General features: G+C 39.2%; 1 pseudogene; it reads left to right on the forward strand.

Moving 5' to 3' along the window:
- Positions 1 to 18,335: 18,335 nt before the first annotated feature.
- Positions 18,336 to 18,737, forward strand: LOC127543137 (dynein light chain Tctex-type 3-like; annotated as a pseudogene).
- The last annotated feature ends 5,096 nt before the right edge of the window (positions 18,738 to 23,833 follow it).

A 23,833-nucleotide genomic window follows, 5' to 3' on the forward strand; every position in this document is an offset into this window, starting at 1 on the left:
ATCTCCCCAGCTGCTCACAGCAACTTTAGCCTCCCAGGTGGCCATTGGAAGTCCCAGACCAGTTCACCAGAGTTAAACCAAGTAGTGGAAGAAGGCAGTTGTCACCCCTTCTGTGTAACCATTGGTCTGTGTCCCTGGGAATAAGAAGACTCTGCCTGCAACCCTATTTTGACAAGCTTCTATCTATTTTAAAAAAAAAAGATGAACCAGGATCAAAATATTTATTGTGTATCTGCCCCGAGGCCTTGAATGAAAGAGACAACTTTCAAGTTTCAATAAGCAAAATAATCCCGATTGGACTTCCCTGGCTTTCTTTGGCAGCCTGGAATGGAAGGCTATAGATACACAGTATGTAATCTATATAGGATCTATCTGGATTTCAGCAAAATCTTGGATTGATGCCTATATACTTTACCGTAGAACTTGTGGGCAGATGCCCAGCTATCTAGGTCAGATGAGATCACTGGTAGAGAGATAATGCAGTGAAAGAGAAAGCACTCTACTAGATGGCAAGAGACTTTGGTACCATCCTGGCTGTACCACTGATTAGCTGCATGAACTTGGGAAAGTCTCTAAAAAGCTAAGCCTCAGTTCTGTAAAATGAGAGAAATCATTTGATTTACCAAGGATGCAGTGCCTATTATGACCAAAGTCTTTACTATCCTCCTCCTCCAATACATTCTCATGTCATGGAGGTGAACCTAGCCTTATAAGAAAATTTCCAAGGAAACCCAAGCAGGAAAGGTTTCATCTGTGGGTCTGGCAACAGAGTGTGTCAACTGATACCAGTCTCAAGGAATTCAGAGAGACCTGTGACCAGGTCATCTGCGGGGGGGGTGGGGTGGAGTTTTTTGGCCACAATAACTCCCAGAAGCCCCCTCTTAAGAGTGGTATGAAGGGATTAGGTTGTATGTGGTTTAAGAGAGTACCTACATCAATGATATCACAAACCCTCAAAGGACAGGAGTACATTGGGCTGCAAGCCCTGTCACCAACCTCAGTTTCATGGAGAAGGTCAGATGCAATCTCCTATGTGCCCCTGAACACCATTGTGCCCAGATGAGAATGAGAAGAGCATCCACCCAAGAGGGATGAAGAAGGCTCACAGTTCTCTAGAGGCAATAGAGTCACTTTTCTAGTACATCCCACCCAAGAGGACAGATTTAAGGATTCCAGTTTTGGGAGATGGTGGCGACTCACTCTCATGTGTATGATCCAGTGACAACAGCCTCCTGGGTGTTCTATGAACTCCATCTCTCAGCTCATGGCATTTTCTCTGCCTGTGCCCCATGCCTTCAACACTCTCCATCCTTCCCTCTGACTCCTGACCTCCTTGGCTTACTTCCCAAAATCCCACCTCCTACAAGAAGCCTTCTCAATTCTACTAACTTAATACTACTAACTTCCCTCTGTTAATTATTTCTGATTTATCATATTCATATATGTGTTTGCTTTTTTCTTCCCCCATTAGACTGTAATCTTCTTGAGGACAAGGGTTGTCTTTTGCCTCTTTTTGTATCTCCAGCTCTTAGCACAGTGCTTGACACCGTAGCATGCACTTAATTAATGTTTATTGACTGGCCGGTTGTTATAGGTGTGCATAACACCAAAACCCAATATTTACCCTCTTCACTTCCCTAACCTCTTATTCCCCTGAATGTCTGCTAGGTTCACCATCTGCCTGGGTCCCTCACTCCTTACAACGGAGCAGATTGCAGGAAGAGGAAGTTGTCCTCGCCTCTGTCAATATCATCTCCATCATCATTACTCCATTAATGGCACTTTCCAGGTTCCAAAATAATATCTTCACAATAACCCTGAGTAAGAAGCAGGGATGCTATTGTTTCCCCATCTTACAGATGAAGAGACTGAGGCTCCAAGAGATGGGGTGATTTTCTCGGGTTCCCAGAGTTTGGGAGTTTCAGAATCAGAAAGTAAAGCCAGCTAGATCCTCTAATTTCAAGACCAGTATTCTCTCTGCCATTTCCCACTGGTGGAAGAATATACAATTAGTTTAATGAAGTGTTAGCATAAATGAAAGATGATTATTCATCAAGGAGGGAAAACATGTTACATTTTTAAATCGAAGCTAATCCAAACATTCTTTTTCTGCCTATTTGAGGGGAGGAAGAGGGAAGAGAGGTTGGAGGAGCGCACTTAGTATCATTTCATTTTCCCGTGTGAGCATTTGAGGCGATGTACTGTCTTTTGTACAAACATTGGTGTGCTGAGCTTTAAGCCAGATGCTATGGAAATACAAGGCACCAGATACACTAGCCTTCAAGTCCCCTCAGTCAGCCATGCAGGATTTATGAGGAGACGAGAAAGGGGCGGAGGACGTGACTGCACTATGCTCTCAACAAGGAGAACTTTCCATTCTGAAGATGCTCGTAGCCTCACCTTGCTTTTATTGCCTTGTTAGACAAAAATGATGGTATATAGTCCAGCACTTCAGGAAGCCAGTAGGTCACATCTAGAGCTGGTGACATGGGGTTAGTAGAGCCTCCTAGGAGTCTGCTTTACTACCCCGTTAAGAGGCTTGAGGCCCTGACCCAGATAGAAATGTGCTTCCCACAGTCACCCTGCTATTTTTCCTCCTTGTCTTTTCCTCAACTCTCAGCGGGGACGCTAGAGGTGAAGCAGCTGCAGGGGGGTGGGGCTGAGGAGCTTAGCTTCTGCACCATGACAGTGGTGCGATAATTTTAAGAAAGGGAAGACACCATGTCTTGGATACCAGTAACATTAGAAAAATCTGTTTTCCTCCTCTTCAGAGAAGAGGTAGCAAGAATATTAAACTGCCATTCCTGGTGAACTTGACCAGAGGGGCTACACCCAAATGGACTTACAAACTATTGGAGCTACAAGGAGCACCCACTGTTGCTACCCTCTTAGGTTACTGATGAGGCTTTTCTCACATAGGCAGTAAGGAACAGATGGAAGATTTGAACCCAGAAGCCAAATCTAAATCCTGTACTTCTTTCTCCCCTTCATCTCATTTTACCTTCTAAACTCTAGTTCTCTTATCAGGGAATTGGGCCAGATAGCCTAAAGTCCCCTTCAGGGCTGACATTCTCAGAGGCAAAGTGAAGATGGAGCCTTCAGATCCCAACTCGCTCACCTCAATTCCCTACACTCCATCCTCTCTAGAGTGAAGGTGTTATGCTGCTCCAATTTGCCTTCTTTTCTACCAGCAAATATCCCCATTAACAATCTATTAAGAAGCATTTATTAAGGGACAGCTAGGTGGCATAGTGGATAGAACACCAGCCCTGAAGTCAGGAGGACCTGAGTTCACATGTGACTTCAGACACCCTGGGCAAATCACTTAACTCCAATTGCCTCAGCACAAAAAAAAAAACCACATCTATTAAGCACTTGAACTGTATGTGCCAGGCACTGCACTGAGCATTGGGGATACAAAGAAAGGCAAAAGTGGTCTCTGTCCTCAAAGAACTTATAGTCCCATAGAGACAGCACGAAAATAGCTAGGTACATGCCAGATATGTACAGAGGGAAGGAAAACTTAGGGGGGAAGGCTCTAGCAATGGGGGAGACCAGGAAACATTTGAGACACTGAGGGTGAAAAAGATGCAGCTGAGGACTATTTTATGAAAATTCTCAAGTTCTTTTCATCTCTAAAGATCCTCAATTCATCAGCAATACTTAATGTGGAATTTTCTGTTTCCAGGGAGAAAGTAATAAGAGTAGGCAAGTCCTAACCTCTCCTGCTTTCAACAGCTCCTAATAGCAGAGTCCATACATCATTTCACAGTCACAGAGCTGGCATCTTAAACATTTTATGGGTCGTAGACTCCCTTGAGCAGCCTTGGAAATCTGCATGGACCCCTTCTCATAAAAGAAATTACATAAGATTAAAAAGGAAATAAATTATATTGAAATACAATTATCAACAACAAAAAAATTTAAGTTCATGAACCCCAAGTCACAGAACATCAGATCTAGAAAGGAATAAATTGTCCATCTTTACATTCTTGTCCCAAGACTTTTTACTTAGAGGAAAATGTAGGGCAGGACTGACACACTGTGATGCTGGGTAAGTCATTTCCCCAAACTGTAAAACACATGGAAGCTGGCCAACTTATTGTTAAAATAATATTTCTTTGCTTTTTCTCAAAGAATTTAAGCTAAGAATATTTTACACCCAGGCAAGTAATATAAGCCGCACCTAGAGCAAATAGTAAGAAGAATGGACTCTTTTGAAGAGGGGCTTTGGGGAAGGGATGTTAGTGCTTAATGGGGAGACAGAAACTGTAGGACCCTGACCTGAGGGCAGGAAGAAAGGGGTTCATTTTAGCTTCTACAACTGGTAATTTCCCATGTAACTAATTATTCCTACTAACTAGGTGCTAAGCTTTGTCATTTCTATTCTGTTAAAGGATAGCACCTTAAAACAAAGTTCTGACTGCTTTGTCCTGGTTACAACTGTGGGAAATCAGAACAAGGGCCACTTAGTTGCCTTTATGCCTCCTTCAAAAGAGTTCTATGTTTTATACTCCCAAAGAGATCAGAGAAAGAGGGAGAAAGTCATATTGATTATTTTTTATTTCCACATTAACCATGTTGCAAAAGAAAACAGACCAAAAAAAAAAACAAGAAAAACAAAGAAAGCTAAAAAGTATGCTTTGAATTCATCAGTTCTTTCTCTGAAGGTGGATCATTACATCAATGTATTGCTGAGTAGAGCTAAGTCATTCACAGTTGATCATCGTACAGTATTACTGTCACTATGTACAATGTTCTGATTCTGTTCATTTCACTTTGTTCATATAAGTCTTCTCAAGTTTTTCTGAAACCATCCTGCTTATCATTTCTCTTTTTTTAGCTTTTTATCTTTCAAAATATATGAAAAGATAGTTTTCAACATTCACCCTTGCAAAACTTTGTGTTCCATATTTTTCTCCCTTCATTTCCCCTCTCTCTTCCCCTAGACAGCAAGTAATCTAATATAGGTTAAAGATACACAATTCTTCTAAGCATATTTCTATATTTATCATGCTGCACAAGAAAAATCAGCTCGAAAAGGGGGGAAAAGCTCATCATGTCTTATAGCACAAGAGTATTCCATCCATTCATATGCTACAACATGTTTGGCCTTTACCCAATCGGTGGTTATTACCTTAGTTTCCAGTTCTTTGCCATCACAAAAAATGCTACTACACATATTTTTGTACATAGCTGTCCTTTTCACTTTTCTTTGCTCTCTTTGGGATACAGACTTTTTCTGGGTCAAATGGTATTCATAATATTTGGGCATAGTTACAAATTGAAAAGGCTCATATTTACAAAAAATACTTATCATCATTCTTTTTGTGAAGACAAAGAATCAGAAACTGAGGGTGTGCTTATTAAGTGAGGAATGGCTGAACAAGTTGTGGTATATGGATGGATGGAACATTCTTGTACTGTAAGAAATGATGAAGAAGATGGTTGCAGAGAAACCTGGGAAGACTTATGAATTGATGCAAAGTAAAGTAAGCAGAACCAGAAACATACACACACAATACAACATATAGATGTACACACATGTGTGTTTGTTTGCATGTTTGATGATACTATTTAAAACAAACAACTTTGAAAGATTTAGGAACACAATTCCAGACCATACAACATTTTACCCATTTCTAGGTGATGGACTCAGGGTGAAGAACGTGACTTTTTTTTTTTTAATGTGGCCAATGTGGGAATTTGTTTTGCTCAACTATACATGCTTGTATCAGGAGTTTTTCTTGATTTTTCAATAGGAGGAGAGATAGGGAAAAAGGAAAGAATTTAAATCTAAAAATAAAATTGAATTTAAATAAAAAGAAAAGAGTTCTATAAGCCATCTGATGTCATTTCTATTTCCTGCCCATAATGACTTGCCATCAATGAAACTTCTTCTCCTTCCAGGATTCTTCCTGGTATAAGATTAGAGGCCAACAAACATAGATCTGCTTTTGAGAGGGTGGATTTTGTATACTTTGAATACATAAGGATACAGAGAGATTTGTAGGGGACAGATACTTCTATTTGAAGAAGGAGAATTTTCACTTCTGGGGAAAAAAGTCCTTAGAGGTTTTCTTGCTCACTTGAAAGGACAAGGAACTGCAGGGTGAAGAACCTGCGAGTGGAGCCAATGGGATTCCTAAAAGCACTGGCAGCCCTCAGCCTAGAGAAGAAAAAATGGGGGGGGGAGATGAGCACTGGATTCAAGGATGTGAAAGAACATCTGGGCAAAAAGAGATGAGCTTTATTTTGTTTGGCCCCAAGGAATGGAACTAGAAGCAATAGGGGGAGACTGCCCAGTCAAATTTAGGCTTTATGTCAAGAAAACTGAACAAATGAGAGCTAGCCCAGAGTGCACTGCACTGCCTGTGTGGTAGCACCCGCAAACAGGTTGGATGAGCACTTGGAAGAGATAGTATAGATAGGATTCCTCTATGTGTGTGTATACTGGTACAAAAATATCTACCTACCTACCTATCTGCTACATACATGTGTGTTTTCCCCATGAAAATATATATTCCTATATGTGTATATAAATACACACGTGTGGTTTGTATGTGTACATATGTATATATACATGCATGCATATAATACTTATAATAAATATAAATATTATAAATACTAAGTTTATATACATGTATATAAACTTAGCAATCATTTTCCATACACATTATAAGTTGGGAAAATGGCCACTGAGTTCACACACGTATACAGAGCTATACATACATGTGTACATCTACATATAGACCAATATGTATGCATATACACATGTATATATAATTAGAGAATATAAACATTCTCATATATAACATATAACATATCTGTATTGGAAAAACGATCGTTGAACTTCTGAGGTGAAGAGGTGGAGGAAAAGAAAGGAAGAAAGATGAAAACCTCAGTTGGAAGAATTAACTTCTAACCAGCTTGGAAATCTCAGTGTTGTAAAGAGCTCATCTGTGAGCTCTGTGAGTAGGTCCAGTTCACACTATGTTTATGGCACTTCAAAGTCCAGGAAGGATAATAACCCAGTAAACTTGGCCATTCGCAGCCAGGTGGGTAGCTTTTCCATTACACACATAAAGCCCCTTGGCAATGCTCCACTGATTGTCTTGGCTGCTCTTGTCACCTTTGGGAAGTGGTCTAGGCTATTTTCTCGGGAAGCAAACAGGAAAACCAAGCTCAAGGTAGACCTGTTACTTAATTTTTAGAGGTTGATCTGACACAAAAACTTGGAAAAAACAGGAGTTCAACTGTATCTTTATCAAGATTCCCATCCCATTGATGCCTGGAGATGTGACCCGGTTGGCCCAAGATAATATAGAAACTTTGTTGACCTTAGTCTGAGTCCACTCTCCCTGGAAATCATGGTGGTGTGGGGGAAGAGTAGATCTGAGGTGTTGATGGAAAATGTTTTTACTTTTTATTGCTATATCTTTAAAGTAAATATCCCTCCGTAGAATTTTTAAAAAATTAAGGGATATCAGAACTGAAAATGAGGCTTCAGCTCCCTTGAAGAAAAAGATAAGTGACCTTAATTGAATTAACTGAATTAAATTATTTGTATATGCAACATATGTTGTTCTCTAATAGGATGCAAATCCCTTGAGGGAAAAAACTCATTTTTGTACCTGCATTCCAGAGCCTGGAACACAGTAGATACTCAATTAAATGCTTATTGATTTATTTTGGAAAAAAAAAGAAATAGAGCACAGGGAATGTTGTGGGGACTGAAACTCACATAATTTGGTCATAGCATGGAGTTCATGGAGAAAACTAGTACAAATAATCATTGGAAGGGAAGAGGAACACCAGAATACAGACAGCCATCAATGCCTCCTCTTTATCTGGCCTCTCCCTCATCGGGTTTTTCCCGATTTTTTGTTCCTGTCCCAACCCCTTTTTCCTGTCCCCCCTTTCCTGAATATTCCAGCTCATTTAAGCTTCCCAATCTCTGTCTGTTGTCCCTTTTGACTTATAAACTCTCCCTCTCCAATTCTGCCATTTAGCCCCAAGTTCCGTACTGGGGCCATTACTATCATGCGTCTTTTTGTTCAAGGCTGCCAGTCACAAACCCATGCCCGGCTGATATCAATTTCCAAATACAGGGAAATACTCAAGCATACTTAATACTAAGACCATAAGAAACATAATTTTTCTTTGAGAACTCAGGACACGTTGGGATATTGGAGTGCCTCTAAGTCGGCCGCACGAATATCAATCCTTAGACACAGACTAATGTTCATGGTGGGAAGATTGGCTGGGTCTGTACTGACTGTGTACAATAGCCTAGAGGTGGCTTTGAAAATGAATCCCTGTCTGCACTTCATTTGTCTCTTTCTCATTAAGAGAAGGCTAAACAGAAGCCTAGTTGTTCCAGTTACCTGATCATTGGATCTTAGATAAATGGAAATTAACTACAGATGTTTTTTTTAAATAAAAAATGAGAAGTGATGCGCAGAACAATAAGTCACAAAGAAGAGTGCAGGGTATGGCCACAGCTAAATATATGCATCTCTACCAGTTTACTTAAACAATTACAAAATGGTCATCCATCTTCCACCTCCTCCTATAAATTTTTAGACATGACCATGTCTCCTACATAAATATATATTTGCTTAATGTATCCCTAGCACTCTATGTTGGTCTAGATAGTAATGATGCATGCTCTTAACCAATTAAATATAATTCTTTGCAAAGAAGTCTTCAGGTGCTCATCTAACCTATGTCCCTGGACCCCAGACTTTGAGCTTACATGGACTGACTTTAATCTTGGGCATTTGGCTCCCACTTAGAGTTGCCTAAGAATAGAGCTTAAAAACAACTTGTAGCTGAGTCTCCAAAAATGTGGGTAGAAGGATACCCAGATTCCATGCAAGGACTCAAGGTAACAATGCATACATCTATCACGTGAAGAACAACCTTTATTTCATCCCACAGAAAATTCAGAAAGAATGCACAACAGTTCATAAGGCCGATCCCATTCCCCACCCCCCTAATCCCCCCCCACCCCCGCAGTGAAAGCTACTTTGTTTTCAGGGCCTATGTAGACCGACGGCCCGTGAAGTCTAAATTCTCCCCAAAAGGAAAACCAATTGGGGTTGCAAATGTGACCTGCCAACAATATGGTGCATTTCTCTTTCACCACAGAGACTAGGCCAGCACTGAGTCTTAAGCTATTCCCCAAGGGCAAGCCTCCTGGAAGAAAAACGAACTTGGGGCTGCAAAGGTGGCGGCCCCCTTCCCATATATTCTACACTAACTTGTTTAGTCTTCTGTCACCACCTCTGGCCCTGAAATCCCCTAATAATTCCATGTTTCTCTCTAGGAGACTGGTATCCAAAGCCTTGGTCTGGTATGCTGGCTTGGCTTAGGAATTATTGTTGTGACCCCAAATCCTCACCCCACTGTATCATAGTGTTTCCCTCAAAAGGGTGCTCCAGCAGTGACTGAAGCTCTTTGGGGATCTGATTCAAAGAAGAACTTAACTTTGTATATTGTTCTTAGAGTAATTTCATACCCATACTTTCATAATTCACATATCCTGGATAAGAGATAAGGTCTAGGAATCAGAGGCCTTGGGTTCAGATCCCAATTTTTGGATTTCCTATCCAAGGGGTCCTAGGCAAGTCAATCTCTAGTTTCTATATTTGTCAAATGAGGATATTAACCTAACAATAAGGTTATTGGGAGGCGCAAGAGAAATCATGGATGTAAAGCACTTTGCATACCTAGTAGGGGTCCTCAAACTATGACTCAAGGGCCAGATGCAGCAACTGAGGACGATTATCCCCCTCACCCAGGGCTATGAAGTTTCTTTATTTAAAGGCCCACAAAACAAAGTTTTTTACTTTAGTCTGGCCCTCCAACAGTCTGAGGGACAATGAACTGACCCCCTATTTAAAAAGTTTGAGGACCCCTGCCTGAAGGCATTAGACAAATGTGAATTGCTATTGTTATTATTTTTCTCTGTTTATGTAATAACTTGCCTCAGTTCCTTCATCTGAAAAATAAGGATAGTAATAGCCCTTACCTCCTAGGGTTGTCATGAAGATCAAATGAGACAATATTTGTAAAGTACTTAGCACAGTATCTGGAACATCAAGCTACTGAATGTTTCAAAGACTCCAGTCAGTTCTCAAAAACCTTAAATTGCAGAGGTGTTGACCTGTGCAACACGATAGAGAATTTTCTCACATGGCCATTCCTTATATCAGTGAAATCACAAATCCAGTCCTGCTCCTTATTCCCCTACTTACCTCATAGAGCTGTTGTTAATTCTCCACTCCAACGAGATCTTGGATCCTTTGAGCATTTGTGTAGCTGATCAGATCCTTTGAGTATTTGTGGAGCTGATAATGAAAAGGAAATATAAATGGGTGAGAAAGCCTATTTAAGACTGGTCTGGGGACAAAATCCTCCCCTTCAAGTATGCGCCAGCATGTACCATACTAATGTATGTGCACAGCTTCTCCGACATAACCCAATATTTATTTATGGTCTCTAAAGTCCCTTCCAGCTCTAAGATTCGATGATCCTATGATTTAGGATTTCCACCCCACCTACTTCCAAAAGGATTGAAGGCAGCTTACAAGATTAAACATGATACAAACAAACCGAAGCCGAACAGAAGGGAGCCAAGGGAGGCATATGTTATACCAGAAACCTTAGCATCCCGCTATAAAAATAGCTTGGTTCAGAAAAGTGAACAACTTTTAAAGTATTTCAAAGACAATGTCACCATTTCACTATGTGCTGGCCCAGCAGAGAAGGTGCTGACCTCCACTGATACAGGGACTTTCCTTACCTGGGAATTCCTTATACCAAAAAAAAAATCACAGTTTCAGCCCCAAGGGAGTATGGGTGAAGGGGAAAGGATGCTCTATTTGAAGGCAGAAAACCTTAGGTCCTACTCCTTGCTATCTATGTGACCTCAGTTAAGTCCTTTAAACTGGATCTTAATTTCCTCATCTGCAGAATGAAGACCTGATGGCCTCAAATGTCCTTTCTAACTCTCAATTGACAATCCCACAAACTCTCACCTTTTCAGAATAGGATCAAGTCCTTTTTCCTAGATTTCCCTACTTTGTAAGATAGACATAAGACCTGCAAGGAAATTCATTAATGTGAAGGTAGGGTCAAGAATGATTAAGAAATGCATGTCCCTTTTTCCTTCAAAAAAAGGAGGACTATGAATACAGAAGAACGCATGCCCTATGAGATATGGCCAGTCAGTGGTCTTGTTGGTAGACTTGGAAAAACTATGATATTTAAGCACAAGTCATCCCCCCAAAACTTTGAAAAATAAACATTTTTTTAAAACAATGGATGTATAGATGTCAGATGACTTTGCTGTTCAGTAATTCTTCATGGCCCCATTTGGGGTTTCTTGACAAAAAAAATGATTTGTCAATTCCTTCTCCAGCTCATTTTACAGATGAGGAAATTAAAGCAAACAGGATGAAGTGATTTGCCTAGGATGACCCAGCTAGTAAATGTCTGAGATCAGATTTAAACTCAGGTCTTCCCGATTCCAGGCCTGGTGCTCTATCTACTGCAGCATCACCTAGATGGCTGGCAGACGACTAATTGGGATTAAACAAAACCTGAATCTCAATTCTAAAACCTGGTAATTCTGAAAACTGTTAGGATACCCAGTTAGGAGGAGAGGAAAAATAGGAAAGAGAAATAAATTGAGCACCAAGCAACCCAATGGACTAGTTTGAAAGTTGCTCTTTATTCTGTTTTCTGTCAAGTGAGATCCATCCTCTTTATGTCACTGAAGATCTCTTTGGGATTGCTCAAGTTGACTATGAGCAAGAAAAGTTTAGGGGAAGCTCACATGCATCAATAGGAAACAATGCATATGCTTCGACTTCTGCAGGATTCAGGACATTTTGGAAGGTCAGTAATGACCTTCCCCTTCAGAATTTACAGTGTATTTAGTCCTGTCCCAATACACTGCACTTATCAGTATTAGAAGATATTGAAATGATCCAGGCTCGTGTCTTCTCCCTATATTGGACTTGAGATCCAAGAGAGAAGTAATCCACATGTCTTAGCTAAACTTCCTATCTCCTCCATTTGATCTGAATCCATTTTACTAAAGCCATTGTGTAGGACATAATTTTCCATCTTAGTATGGAAGATCATACACTCTTCCTTTTTTGGAAAATTAGGAAATTGGCTTTTTCTGTGATCTCTCAAACATTAGGGCCAATGGCTCCCCCTTCTCTTGGTTCCCTGGAGTATAGTTGATTGACCTCATGGAAAGCAGCTAAGTGCTTTCTTTTGAGTCTCTTCCTTTATCAGTTTTGACCCTATGAACCATTTTTGTTCTTTTCTCCCCAGTTCAAAACTCAATCTCATTAAAAGAGAAAACAGAAGTCAAATAACTCTGGAGTAGTTCTGCCTTCTATCACCCATTACAGTTGTTCCATCCCCCCCAACAGAAGTCCTGTTCCTTCTTAGACCTTCTTCTTGCCCCAATGCAGATCTCTTGGAAATCCCTTAGTGTCCTGACACTCTCAACACTATTCTGATAAGACTTCAGTGCTTTCAAATCCACCTCCCCATTAGCTTTCCTTGATTCTGTCTCCTAAAGCCAGACAATGAGCGTGTTGAACACCTCTCTCAATGTCTTCAGGCAGCTACCCCTTTTCTCTTCTTTAAAATTGTGTTTTTATCTTCAAAAACTGGTCCTTATAAGTTTCCCATCAATCTTGGGCCAACTGACCCTGGAGTTTTTTTAGTAAGCAGATTAACTCTATGGGAAAGGGAAGGGGGAGTATGTCTTTGTTTTATTTTCTCAATTAACAAGCATTTGTTCTCTTTTCCCTGTAGGATTTCAAATTTATAGATCCTACCTAACCTTCCTTGAACTCTGCTCTCCCAAACTCCAGGGGTGCATCAGAGGACATTTAGTTTGCTTTTCCTTCTCCATCACAGCTTTGCTAATGGGGTAATCGCTTTTCCCCAAGTTCCCATCATTTCTACTTCAGTAACAACTTCCTCCCTGTTGATCAGAGTTGGGTCCATAATAGCTGTTTCACTTGTCACTTCCTCTCCCTTTTGAAGAATGATATCATTAAAACAAGTCAAAAATTTATCAACTGTTCTGCTTTTGACAGAGAAAGAGAAAGTGCCAGCAAATGTCCAGATAATTAAAGTCCCCCATCTCTACTACATCATAACCCTGTGGCAGGTCTGTGATTTGTTTCCCTGACGTCTTGTCCAAATCCTCTTTTTCTCTAGGTGGTCTCTAGTCTACTTCCATGAAAATATTGCTTCTGGTTTTCCATCCATTCATCTTCATCTAATGCTCTCCACCCTGCTTCGACCTTTGGGCTCCTGGACTTCTACACATGAGTAACTCCTTAAAACCCCATGCCTTTTATCTTGCCTGTTCTTTTTGAATAATGTTATGCCTTTCTGAGGGTGAATCGTATCCCAGTGAGACAGAGAAAGCAGTACAATACAATGAGGAAAGTTGTGGCTTTGGAGGCCGAGGAACTGGGTCTGATTCAGGTTCTACCACTGTGATCTACTACCTGTGTGATCTTGCTACTTTATTTCTTTGGCTTTTGGTTTCCTTAACTATGAAATAAGGAAATTCTGCTCTGGATCTAGAGTCCTATAAATCCTAAGGTGGTCACATTTGTCTCCTTGCCTCATGTCACTATTTATTATTATTACTTTGTTATTGATGATGATGATGATAATGATGATGATGATGTGTTCCAGTGTAAAGACAACTAAAGCTGGCTTTCTTTTCTAAAAATTATCTCCTAGGAGTTACCAGTCCATACTATTGCTGCCTGTATGTTATACCTGCTACTCTATAAAATTTGATTTAGTGAGTTATATTTGAGCACCTTTTCCCCTCTTCTTCCCCTCTCAAGAACTTTAAAACCTTCTCAATCAAATTTACAAGATTACAGGAAAATATTATTAGTCTGTACTAAATGGACTCCCCCCATCACTGGCCAAGAGCCCATAATTTTTATATTCTGAACCATGGTTTTAAGATCCATATCATGTACTCAGACATTATCTTCTTAGACAGTTATTAATTTCCCAAATCAGCTTTCACTTCTAAAGCCCCCTCCCACCTCTTCACTTGGCAGAGACGCTGAAAATATTACCTCTGCCCCTAAGATTTTCAATTTCTTGCCCAGGATTTCATAATCCCTAACCTTCCTAGGTTCCTTCTGACAGTCTCATTTGTCCCTACCTGAATCATTACTATTGAATAGTGTTCTTCAGCCTTGAAAAGGCTCAGGGGACTCTTGGTCACATCTTGGATACATGCCCTGGGAAGGGAGTAGACCTCTCCATTGTCTCTGTCAGACCGACAAATAGCTGCCTCGGAACCTCTCAGAACAGAGGCACCAATCACCACTATTTAAACTTTTCTTCCTTTGACAATTCCTTTCTCTTGATAGCCCTGGTGGATACAGTAAGCAGGCAAGCAGATAGGAAGGAAGGAAGGAAAGTAAAAGGAGAAGAGAGAGGAAAGAGACAGAAGAAGGGGAGAAAGAGAAGAGAAAGAATAAAGGGAGGGAGGAAAAGATTGGAAGACGGGAAGAAAAGAAAAATGGAAGATGAGAGAGAGGAAAGGGGGAAAGGACAAGGTAGGACAGGACAGGAAAAAGGACAGGACAGGACAAGAAAAAGGACAGGGTAGGACAGGACAGGAAAAAGGACAGGACAGGAAAAGAAAAAGGATAGGACGGGACAATACAGGAAAAAGGACAGAACAGGACAGGATAGGACAAGACAGGAAAAAGACAGGACAGGACAGGAAAAAAAAATAGGATGGGACAAGACAGGACAAGAAAAAGGACAGAGCAGGACAGGACAGGAAAAAGGACAGGACAGGACAAGAAAAAGGATAGGACAGGACAAGACAGGAAAAAGGACAGGGCAGGACAAGACAGGAAAAAGGACAGGGCAGGACAGGACAAGAAAAAGGATAGGACAGGACAAGACAGGAAAAAGGACAGGGCAGGATAAGACAGGACAGGAAAAAGGACAGGAGAGGACAGGACAGGAAAAAGGACAGGAGAGGACAGGACAGGAAAAAAGACAGGACAGGACAAGAAAAAAGATAGGACGGGACAAGACAGGACAGGAAAAAGGACAGAGCAGGACAGGACAGGAAAAAGGACAGGACAGGACAGGACAAGAAAAAGGATAGGACAGGACAAGATAGGAAAAAGGATAGGGCAGGACAGGACAGGACAGGAAAAAGGACAGGACAGGACAAGAAAAAAGGACGGGACAAGACAGGACAGGAAAAAGGACAGAGCAGGACAGGACAGGACAGGAAAAAGGACAGGACAGGGCAGGACAGGACAGGAAAAAGGACAGGACAGGACAGGACAGGAAAAAAGATAGGATGGGACAAGACAGGACAGGAAAAAGGACAGAGCAGGACAAGAAAAAGGATAGGACAGGACAATACAGGAAAAAGGACAGGACAGGACAGGATAGGACAAGACAGGAAAAAGACAGGACAGGACAAGAAAAAAGATAGGATGGGATAAGACAGGACAAGAAAAAGGACAGAGCAGGACAGGACAGGACAAGAAAAAGGACAGGGCAGGACAAGACAGGACAGGACAGGAAAAAGGACAGGAGAGGACAGGACAAGAAAAAGGATAGGACAGGATAAGATAGGAAAAAGGATAGGGCAGGACAGGACAGGACAGGAAAAAGGACAGGACAGGACGGGACAGGAAAAAGGACAGGAGAGGACAGGACAGGAAAAAGGACAGGACAGGACAAGAAAAAAGATAGGACGGGACAAGACAGGACAGGAAAAAGGACAGAGCAGGACAGGACAGGACAGGAAAAAGGACAGGAGAGGACAGGACAGGAAAAAGGACAGGAGAGGACAGGACAGGAAAAAGGACAAGATAGGACAAGAAAAAAGATAGGACGGGACAAGACAGGACAGGAAAAAAGATAAGATAGGACAGGAAAGGACAGGACATGAAAGGAAAGGAAAGGACTGGAGGGGACAGGAGATAGGACAGGAAATGGAACAGGAACAGGGGAAGAGGAAGGGGAAAGAAAAGGGAAAGGAAAAGGAAAAGGAAAGGAACTAAACCAAACTGTACTGATGAAACTGAAGTCAAAATCCAAAAATCCTACATTCTGCTTTATGGTCAATACCAATGCAACAATATATTCTCTCAGGATGTTATGCTCTAGTCCAATCTTGGGGCATTAAGGGAGAATCTGGTATCCATCATCAGAAGTAATCCATGTTGACAGTCAAAAGCAAAACCATCACTAAGAAAACATGGGCAAAACTGAAGTCAGTAAATAGTTCCCAAGTTCTGCTGCAAGCAATTTGTCCCGAAGCTTATACAGATCCCAAAGTTTAGAAGCTGGGGTTATTCTAGGACTGAAGGCTCAGAACATGACTGGATGCTTGATGAATTGTTAGAAGCAACAGAATTTACCATGCCCTTGGGGCCAGAGAATTGGACCTGGCTTAAGAGTACAAGAGAAAAATGTTGCCAGAATTTATTTCACAAAGCAAAGTTCAAGAATCCTATATGAGGACAAAGTTGGCTCTCCCTTCATTCCCTCAACATTTATTCTGTACCTGCTGTATATAAGGCTCTGTCCTGAGTCCTGGAGGGATGATACCAGGATACATAAAACAAATGTCCGTCCTCAGGGAAATTACAATCTCCTTAACTATTTGTGTAAATGAGATATCTATGCAAATGGCTAGAATACTTTTAGACTCCTACTCATCTTGAAAGATTGGTGGGGAGAACAGAAGAGAATGTTTGTTGCCAGTAACTGGCAGTTCTTTTCCAGGCCATAGAATATCTCTTGATGCTGGTGATCTTTCTGTTTAGTGGGTGGACTGATGGAGTCAAGTGTTAAAGGGAGCAAGAGAATCTTAACAGTGCTAGAGTGCATATGAGTGAGGAAGCTTATGGAGAAAACCCTGCCAGTTTTGGGTAAAAGAGAATGAAAGGTGTCCAGGTGGAGAACTCTGGGCTCCATCCCCTGACTTGTGAGAGATACTAGATTTTTGGGAGGGGAGCTGGAGTCTGAATTCCTCCAAGACAGAGGCTGAAACATCTTTCCAGTGCTTTGAGATCAGAGACCATATGCAGAGAATGTGGGGAGCAGTAAGGAAAGATTTTATATCTGAATGGCATAGTTCTAACTATACTCTTTCCCCACCCCCCCATCCCCAAGGCCACTTGAGAAAGGAGAGTGCCTTGGAGTGGGGCACAGAGTATAGGGTGAACCAGGTGCAAGCTGACCAAAAGGTTGAAAAGAGTTTAGATCAATGAAAGCCATGCTTTCCACAAAGTGCTAGGTAGAATATGTAGGTGAGGTATAGATAGTATTAGAAATAGAGATTTCTCATTTTTCTTTTCTTTTATAAAAAAATGCTATATTAAAAGAGATGGCTCTCTGGGCTGGGCAAGAAGGATATAGGGAAAAATCTAATATCTGTTAAGCAAAAGATTTCAATAAAAATTTACTAAAAACAAAAAGAAAGAAACTAAAGAGAAATATTGGGGGAACTGGAAGCTCATTCTGAGGAGTAGGTGTTTGAGTTGAGCCTTGAAGAGTGCTTCAAGATCTCAGATTCCTCCTTTATTAAAAAGAAATGAAGACATTGGCATCAGGAATTTTTCAATTTTTTTGTGTCCTGGATCCCTCTGGCAGTATAGTAAAGCCTGCAGGTCCCTTCTCCAAAAAATCTTTTTAAAAGCATAAAATAAAATATATAGGATTATAAAAGAAACCAATTATATTGAAATATGGTTATCAAAATATGTTTTTAAAAACCAGTTCATCCATCTGAAGCTTCACCATGGATCCCTGCTATGGATCCTAGGTTCTGAATCCTTGGACTAAGTGAATCTTAGAGTTCATTCTAGCTCTAAATCCTGGATTTCAGGATCCCATTTCAATTAGCAGAGATGTTGTAGGAGGGCATCCTAAATATAGGAGTCGACCAGGGAAAGATACAGAGACCTTCAATTTCTATGAGTCTTTGGGAAAAGGGAAAGTATGATCAATTTGGCCAGAGTACAGTGCAAGTAAAGAGAACGCTGGAAAGGTAGATTGGGCCTGCTGCTTTATAAGGCTGACCATAGGCCATCTTCTAAATCTAAGCCCCCAGTAGTGACCTTTTTGACCAGAGGGCCAAGAGTCTACTTTTGCTCTTCTTCTGGCTCCCTTTCCCCTTTCCCTTGTCTCTCTTAGTTTTTACTTGTTGGACTGTTTCTCTTTTTCCTGGTTACTTTCAGTATAGAAATAAATCTTTTGTCCTTGGGGGGAAAAGAATGGTTCTGGCTACCACCATAGAGGAATATCAGCCTCACTACAAAGAGATTGGCTTCAATGTTTATGAAGCACACCATATATTGTCAAAGAGCATATAGATACTGTATTGGGTGGTGTGGATTGTAATCAGAATAATGTCAAACACTGGAGGGCAGCTATGGTGAAACAATACCTTTACATTTCGTAAAGTTAGGGAAGATGTCTAAATATATTGTTACTTGTGCAGTGATGCAGAAGAATAGATCTAGTTTACAGCAACCGGCTCTTATTTTGGGGATACCACAACTGATGTAACCTGTACGATTAGTTGGAAGAATCAAACTAGGAATTGAATCATCAATGCTTTTGCCATAGCTATTGTCTTGCAACTAAGTGAAAATATATCAGCACCTTTAACATAACAAAATATCAAAATGCTTTTTAATAAAATTGTTTTTAGTATTCTTTTATTATTGCACTAGAAGTAAAAGCACACATTTGGTTTCAGAACAGTAAAAATTGAACATGGCAACTAATATGAGAGCTCAAAGCATCCTTTAATTAAATATTTGCATAGTTAGAAAAATATCAAATCCAGAAATATCAGATATTAAAATGTCTAGGCACTGCTTTTATGTTTGCTCTAACCTTCTATTAACACTACATATTCAGGGAGAAGTAGGAATTAAATTTGGGGCAATAAAATTCTCTTGAGTTGGAAAATTAGAATTCTAGCTGCATAAGTCTCTATAAATTAACCCAAGTTCTTAGATCAATTATTATCAGTGAGTCATTTGGTTATACATGCAAGATACTATAAATATTGTATATTTTTCTTTTTATCAAGTACTATTCTATAGTAACTAGAATTAACTTTTAAAAAGTATTTATTTAATTGTTGCCTTTTATTTCAAAGTTCCAAGTTAAAAATTGAACAATATTGGTGGATTGATTTCTGTAGTGCAATAAAGTTCACCATAGATCAATAGCAGATATACAAATTCAATAATAATTGTCTTTCAAATCATTCATTCAATGTTCAACAAATATTTGTTGATCACTCATTATGTAAATAATCCTGTTTAGTTGCCGCATTGCTGGTACATTCCTCCTAGTTTGGAAACTGTAGCACTTATAATTTGGGTTGTGGACATGGGAATAAAAGCACTTTGTCTGCAATTGAGAGTACATAAGACAATGGTAGTTCATTAATTTTAAGAGAAAAATAAAATGAGCAGAAGCCATGCAGAAGTTAGCTAAATCAAGTTCTTACTATAAGTAAATTTTATTTATCATTGTAGACATGACTTAAAGAAATATTCAAAGAAAGTTGGGATAAATATGCAAATTTAATTTGGGTTTTAAAACCAGTAAGTTGCATTTATTGTTTTGATCATTAAATGTCATTTGTAAATTACCTATATGACATTTAAAATAGGGAATAAGTTATAAATCTAAAGTGTATATTCATTAGCAGGTTATTACATAACTCAGGGCTTATGAAATATAGAAAAATATACTGAGAAGTAAAGACTTTAAATTGGTATACACAGCTTGGCTACCAAATGTGAAGTCAATATGCTGTCTAAGCAAGAAAAGAAAGTTATAAATGAAATAGTCTTTTTAAGACTGATTAAATCTATAGAATGAAACTAACACATTGAATTTCTGAAAAACAACTGCGTGATAATATAGCAAATATTAATGTGGTGATATTTGCATGTTTGTATTTTAGCTATATAACAAGGACAGTTAAGAACTTAAGATGAAAATCAGAAAAAAATAAGTTCAGTTTAAATGCAGTAGTGTAAGTTATCTCATTACTATTAGTTTGATGCTATTTTTCTTACACTTGAAGATTGTACTCAAGTGATCAAAGTATTAGGGTAATTGAGAGATGTTATTGAATCTCGGTTTCTTAAAAAATAATCACAGAAACATATGCTTTGTTGAAATCATGTTTTAAGGGATTTGCTTGATATTGTTTTATAGCTAAAAGATAATAAAGATTGTCTGCCTTACCTTAAAAAAAAAGAATGGTTCTTTGGGGTCAGGTGCCAACCTTAAGAAATACCATTTGTTTACATTTATTCATGTATAAAGTCTTTAGGGAAATTGTGAGAAATTACTAAGGTAACAATCCCTTTATAAAACATATAAAATAGTCCATTTGTACACGGCATCTTTCTTTCACTCCTTGTACCTTAGTCTACTTAACATGAATGGTCCCTTTTTTCATTCTTCCACTATATTTGGCTGGCCAATTAAGGTTAAGTATCTTGCTCAGGGTCACAGAGCTAGGAAGGGTCTGATGCTGGGCCAGTGTTCTATCCATTATGCTACCAAGCTGCCCCTTACATTATCTTTTATGAAAAGAGCTCTATACCAGGAATCAGGTTCCCTGGATTTACCTCTACCATGAACTTATCTTACCATATGACCTTGACCAAGACCCTTTCCCCCTCTCTAGGACTAGAATTTCTTCCTTCTGTAAAATAAGAGTTGACTAGATGATCTCCAAGATCTTTTCTTGAACCAGCATTCTATGTCTCATGATTCTATGATGATAGTCATTGGGGATTTTTAAAAGTCTTTTAATTGAAATGTGTCTGCAAAATATTGTCAAGAATAGCTTGTCCATGAGTGGCATTAAAAGGACAGGTCAGTCCAGAAAAGGGAGTGAGCCAGGCAGAATAAAAGATGATTGATTCAAGATGGAAGTGTCTTTTGCTATTTAGGAAACAGTCAAAAGAATCTGAACATTTTGCTTGTTTTTTTCATTTTTTTCCTTTTTGATCTGATTTTTCTTGTACAGCATGATAAACATTGAATATGTTTAGAAGATTCGCAAGTGTTTAACCTATATTGGATTACTTGCTACCTAGGGGAAGGGAGGGAGAAAAATTTGGAACATAAGGTTTTACAAGGGTGAATGTTAAAAACTATCATGTGTGTTTTCAAAATAAAAAAGCTATTTTTATTTAAACAGAAAAAAAAAGAATCTGAGCATTGCATTGGATCTATCCAAATATATGGGAGATTATGGAAAAACAAGAGCCACACAGGCAGACTGGCGATCAGATTAGAGTCATATTGTTGCTATTGTTCATTCATTGTTTTCAAAGAGGAATGATATTATAGGGTGATGTCTAATGGCCTGTAAATTGTATTTAAGTGAGGCAGAATTATACACAATCCAGCTTTACTCTCTTCTATATAAATATGGAATAACCACATAGAAAAGGAGTTTTAGTCATTGTATGACAATTGCTTTTCATTACCCTTGGCCTTTAGGCAATCTTGATAGTGTCTTTGATAGCCTTGCAAATTTCAAAGATCCAAAATAGGGAAAATGCCATCAAGATGGTGAAAATAGAAGAGCCCATGAATATAGTTTTAATGTCCAAAATCCAAACTCTAGAATATCTGGTCTGGTCTGGATATTTCTTAGCATATTGGCAAGTGTCAGGAACTAGCACCCCTGGAAACCTGGGTAAGGAAGTAGTTATTGACATAAGTTAAGATCTTGGCTTTTGTCCTGGGCAAAACATAACCCTGTGTCCCATCACTTCCCTGAAAGACTGACGTGATTGCTTCATCTCCAAGGTGTTAATATAAAGGCTAATGGTGCTAGCCTGAGAGGCAAAAAATAAAAGTCTATTTGGGGACTTACAGTAATCAAATACAGTTATAGTCATCAAATACAATAACCCAGCTAAATCCACGATGGACAGTCCTGCTAGACTAACATATTTGGCTAAAGGATCTCAAGGTCATGCCAAAAACATAGTATGAACTTAAAATTTCAACATGTATACTAATTAGGTCAGCCCACATACAGCTCCCAGCCAAGGTACTTCCTCACAAAATCCTCTAGGTCTAAGCCAAGATGTGCTAACAAGCAACAGTCATCGAAAATGAGCTTTCACAGTCTCTGTAGAGCACAGGAGCTCACAAGTACAAAACTGATCTGAGAAGTATCCATTTTAGTCCTCAAGAATAGGCCATATTGATCCAAATATGGATTGGATGGTTTTTTTCAAATTCTAGCTCATATGAAATCCAAGTGCTGCCCATAATTGTGCTCTTAGCGCTGTAGGTAGGGAAGAGACTAAAAAAATAATGAAGAGAGCAGTGATAATTCATAGTTCATAGGACTCAACTCTTAGAAGGGGCCTTAGATTTCATCTAGCCTCAGGATTTTTAACCTTTTCTGTGTCCTGGACTCCTTGGGCAGTCTGGGAAAGCCTCAAGATGCTTTTCAGAATCATATTTCCAAATGCATAAAATAAAATACATAGATTATAATGGGAAAGGATTATACATTGAAATACAATGAACCAAACATTAAAACAAAAGCAAGTTCCCAGTTCCCAGTAACCCCTTCATTTTACAGTGAAGGAAACTGAGACCCAAAGATATCAAAAGAATATATTGTGATATAGCAAGAAGATTATTATATTTGTAAGAGGACAGAGGTAAATTCCAAGTCTTCTGTTGACTATCTGTGTGATCTTAGGTAAGTCACATCTTTTCTCTGGGCAGGACTATATGGCCTTTATGGTTCCTTCCAGCTCTAAATCCTGTATTTGTATTATATTATAGGTAATTTTGTATTGTAGGTAACTTATCCACAATCATACCATAAATATCAGAGCCAAAATTTGAACCCAGCTCTTCTAACTCAAAAGTTAGGACTGTTATCACTATAATACACTGCCTCTCATGGTAAGAATAAAATAAAACATCATTATTTAAATTGGAAAAAGGATTTAAAAACATTTCCACAATCATTTTTGTATATGTAATTATTTTGTCAGAAATAATTACATATGTGAATATGCATATATAAACATATGTATATACATATCCTTTCAATAAAACTTATTTATAAGATCTAACCAATATTCAGACTAGAAAAGTAAATATAATATGACCTAATCTGACAGCCTATATGTATCTGACCACTTGTCCAAGGCTGACCACTCACATCAGTTGCAAAGAATATAGGAAACTCATCTTCTTTCACGCCCTCCCAATACATACAGGAAATTAATGAGGATAGTAGAAGACTCTTTTATTGATCAAAAAAGAGGGTATGGGAAAGAAGTGAAGGATACAAAAAAGTGAGAACAACTTGGGAAGATTTGTATGTGCTGACACTAAATGAAGTGACAGAACCAGGGAATGTTTTACATGGTGACCACAATAATGTCATCACCATGGAGAAAACATTGAAAGACTTAAAAATCTTTATCAATGCTGTGACCACTCATGATTTTAGAGGGCTATAAGTGAAGTGGGCCTCCTACCACTCCATGATGATAGACTATTATAGGGGCAGAAGGAAGCCTACATTTCCAGACATGACCTACGTGTCCAGGTATTTTACTTGATTGTACTTATCTGTTACAAGAAAAAAAATCTGTTAGAGGAAGGAATTCATTGGAAAAGGAGAATATGAAAGAAGGAAAGGAAGGAAAAAAGAAAGAGAGAAAAAGAGGAGAGAGGGAGGGAG

Source organism: Antechinus flavipes, chromosome X (assembly GCF_016432865.1).
Source record: "Antechinus flavipes isolate AdamAnt ecotype Samford, QLD, Australia chromosome X, AdamAnt_v2, whole genome shotgun sequence".
Classification (NCBI taxonomy): Eukaryota; Metazoa; Chordata; class Mammalia; order Dasyuromorphia; family Dasyuridae; genus Antechinus; species Antechinus flavipes.